At 35.2% G+C, this 4,256-nt stretch overlaps 1 non-coding gene across 1 annotated transcript; it reads left to right on the top strand.

Moving 5' to 3' along the window:
* The first annotated feature begins 1,832 nt into the window (after positions 1-1,832).
* LOC128294566 (small nucleolar RNA R71) lies at positions 1,833-1,939 on the top strand. Its single transcript, XR_008284876.1, has one exon. It is a non-coding gene; the product is annotated as a small nucleolar RNA R71 (small nucleolar RNA).
* Positions 1,940-4,256: the final 2,317 nt, after the last annotated feature.

The following is a 4,256-nucleotide window of genomic DNA, read 5'->3' on the forward strand; positions in this document are numbered from 1 at the left end:
AGATTCAAAATAGGATTACCGATTAAATCCCTTTTGATTAACTTCTAACTTCGCTAAGTATTCATCCTCCTCTTCATCATTCGGAGGATCTGATGTCAAAATTTGTTCCAACAGATCCTCAACATAGTTGAGCTCCTTGTCTACTATTAAATCCTCTAAATCAGATGCTGTAGAACAATCATCAATTGTGTTAGGAAATTACATAGACTTAAAAACATTAAATGTTACTTGATCATCATGGACACGCGTAGTAAGCTTGCCCTTCTGCACATCAATAAGGGTCCTTTTGGTTGTTAAGAACGGTTTTCCTAAGATAATTGACACTTCTTTGTCTGCTTCAAAGTCTAGAATAACAAAATCAATAGGGAAGATAAATTTATCTACACATACCAATACATCCTCGATTTTTCCTTTTGGATATGCTAAGGATCGACCCGCTAATTGAAGTGTAACCATAGTAGGTCTAACTTTACCTATCCCCAACTTTCTAAATATTGACATAAACATCAAGTTAATACTCGCATCTAAGTCACATAATGCCTTACCACAATATGTTGCTCCAATGTTGAAAGGTATGGTAAAACATCCAGGATCCTTCAACTTTGGGGGTAGTTTATTTTGAAGATATGTACTGCATTCCTTTGTCAGAGCTACCGTATCAAATTCTCCAAGTCTTCATTTTTTTGGATAGAATATCCTTCATGAATTTGATGTAGTTCGACATCTGCTCAAGTGCTTCAACCAACGGGAAGTTGATATGAAGTTGCTTGAGTATGTCTAGGAACTTCTCGAATTGAATCTCCTGTTTCTGCTGTTGAAGTCTTTAAGGGTAGGGTGGTGGTGGTTTCTTTACTGGAACTGGTTGATTTGTCTTCTATGGAAATTTTGCATCTAATGGATTTATTTGTTTATTAGAATTAGCTGGTTCCAAGATTACCTTATCGGGTTTTGCAGATTTTGGTTCTTCTGAAACTGGAATTTCAACACTCGGTAATTGTTCCTTTTCAGCTTTAATATTGTTGGACTCTACTATCTTTCCACTCCTAAATGCCAATGCTTTGCAATGCTCCTTCCCCAAATTTCTTAGATTCTCCGTATTAATAGGTAAAGCACCTTCTGGTCAGTTTTTGAGTTTAGCTACAAGCTGGCCCATTTGGTTTTCTAGGTTTTTCAATGTAGTTGCTTGGCTTTGGATTAATGCATCATTCTTGGCCATCTATGCCTTCAAAAAATTTTCTAAGCCATTGGATGGTTCAGCTTGGGTTGGTTTCTAAACTTGTTGAGGAAAACTAGGCGGCTGGGTTGGTCTAGGTTGGGTGTAAGTGTTACTGGTTCCAACCCCTTGGTTACTCTAGGAAAAATTCGGGTGGTTTCACCATGATGGGTTATAGAAATTGGATTGCAGTCCTTGCCTTCCTCAATTTTGGTTTTGGTTACCTATGTAGTACATGGATTCTAGGTTTGGTGGACATTCTTCAAACAAATGTCCTTCCCAACAATAGACACAGGCTATATTTTCAAATTGATTTGGTGTTTGTGCTACAAAACTGTTAGACCCATTAGTAGTGAGAGTTTTTAACATTGAGGATATTGATGATACCTGAGATGCGAGTGAAATAAGAACATCGACGTCATGTATTTCGACAACTCATCTTCCTAACGCTGCTCGATTGGATGGCCATTGATAATTGTTGTTGGCAATCCTCTCAATGATTTCATAAGCCTCATTACAAGACTTAGAAAGGAGAACACTGTTAGCAGAAGCGTCCACTACCATCCTAGTGTGAGCATTGAGACCATTATAAAATGTCTCAAGTTGGATGCAATGTGGGATACCGTGGTGGGGGCACATTCGCAATAACTCTTTGTACCTTTCCTACACCTCATACAAGGACTCATCATCCATTTTATGGAAAGCAGTGATCTCGTTCCTCAACTTAGCATTCTTGCTAGGTGGGAAATACTTAATATGGAATCTTTCTACTAACTCTTGCCATGTAGAAATTAAGTTTGGTTACAATGAGTTCAACCAAGCTCGAGCTCTGTCCTTAGTGAATATGGGAACAGCTTTAATCGTAATGCATCTTCAGGTACTCCGGCTAACTTGAAAGAATCGTTTACCTCCATAAACAGTCTTAAGTGTAAGTGAGGATCTTCAGTAGGCATTCCACTAAATTGGCCCACTGGCTGAAGCATCTGGAACATGACTGGCTTTTGCTCGAGCTGTTGTGCCTCAATTTCGAGTCTCCTAATACCCGGGTTAAGATCATTAAATACTGGCACGGAACACTGTCTTAAAGCTCTATCCCTATCATCAACAATAAGGATAGAATTTTGAGCAGGGTTTGCTCCATTTCCTTGATTTGGATTTTCAAAGTTCATCTCTTCGGTCCTTCTCTGATTTGCTTGTCTTCTACGCTGTCGAAAAATCCGTTCAATTTCAAGGTCTACAAGGAGTAGGTCAATAATTCGGGCAATACTCATAAACACCTGAAATAATAACAGAAAAATTGATTAAGTTAGAATTTAAAAAGAAAATTAAACCAAAATGAAAAACTAACAAATTCACAAGTAATGACTTTTTAAAACAGTATTTGGCAACGGTGCCAAAAACTTGGAACGACGGAAACGTCCGAGTGTACACAATCGCAACAAGTAATAAAGTGACATGTAAATGTCGAGTTATAGTACCCAAAGGGACTATGAAAAGAATTATTTATGATTTTTATTTAAAACACGTTGGTGAAGAAAAATATTTTGTTTGAAGAAAGGTAATTAAAAACTAAGATTTTAAACTAAGTATACTCAAGAAATAAATCTCAAATGCATGATTTCAAAATATGATTTAATCAAGATGACATAATTGTGTTGATTTAATTCCATTTCTTTAACTTAGAATTATTAAACTCATGTTTATGTTGTTAGAATAAATTCATGGCAACTCGGTAAATTGCTAACTTATGAACATATTCATCTACACAAATCCATTCATCTCTTAACATATCCCTATGTTAATTCAAATGATTAAACTGATTTTAATAAGAAAACATGTTATGGCACATACATACTCATTAAATTGAACTAATCTCTTGCATATCCCTATGTCAATTCAAGTGATTAATTAAATCTGGTAAGCATATAAAACACTATGTGAGGTAACAAGTTATCCTTACCTTGAAACAGTTTAATCAAAATAATCTTGCAAGTTATGCAAGGCAAGTGTATCGCCAGATACATTGCTAATTTAACCTTTAGCTAAATTAGAAGAATAAACATGCACTGATAAAGTGTTGTGTCAATTAATTACAATTTCAATCCGTTTAAATAATTAATTTATTAGCTACTTCACAATTGTAATGCAAGAATAACTTAGGCATGATTTTACTTAATCAAGCATTTTACCAAGGCCTATAACAGTGTAAACACAATTTTAATAATTTAAGTAGATGAAATGCAATCAAACCAACACGAATGAAATTCAAGCTAAGCTGATTAAATTAACCAGTTTAAAAACATAAATATTCATAGATATGTTTCTCATAACAACAACTAAAATTAAAGAGATAGGGAACAAGAATCAAATCTAGTGTTTTTTTCATGGCTTGACTAGGTTGCTGTGACAGCCTTAAAACGACCCTAGTCGAAATGTGGTTTCGGGACCACAAAACCAAGGCATAAAAATAATTTAATATTTATTTTATTGCCTATAATGTGTGTTAACTCATGTGTGATATTTTTTATGCTTTGATTTAGAATTATAGATGTGAATTTCACTAGAAAGGACCTAGTAATAAACTTTGAAAGTATGAGGGAAATGTGTGATGACTAATTAAAGGATGCATGCAAAACAATGGACTTGCATGTCAAATTTCCCCATAGCTAGTGGCCGCCATGACAAGGATTTATGGGCAAAAATCATGTCATGAAACATGTTTGGTAAATGGGTTATGATGGAAAGAATAAAATAAGGGTATGGAATAAACAATTAATGTTAGTAGATGAGAAACAAAAAAAAGTGTCCATCTTCCTCCATAGCTTGGCCGAATGTCCTAAAGGAAGAAAGAAAAATTTTGTTCATCTCTTTTCACTCTCTTGTTGGCCGAAAATACTAAGGTTAAGGAAGGAGTTTTGCTTCATACTTGGTTTGGAAGAGGATTAGGAAGAGGTTGGCTAAACTTGCATCAAGATTAAGGTATGTTTGAGGTTCATGCATGTTTTTAGTTGCTAGCTTAATGTTCTTGTTAGCCCATGGTTCA

This window comes from Gossypium arboreum, chromosome 6, assembly GCF_025698485.1.
Source record: "Gossypium arboreum isolate Shixiya-1 chromosome 6, ASM2569848v2, whole genome shotgun sequence".
Classification (NCBI taxonomy): Eukaryota; Viridiplantae; Streptophyta; class Magnoliopsida; order Malvales; family Malvaceae; genus Gossypium; species Gossypium arboreum.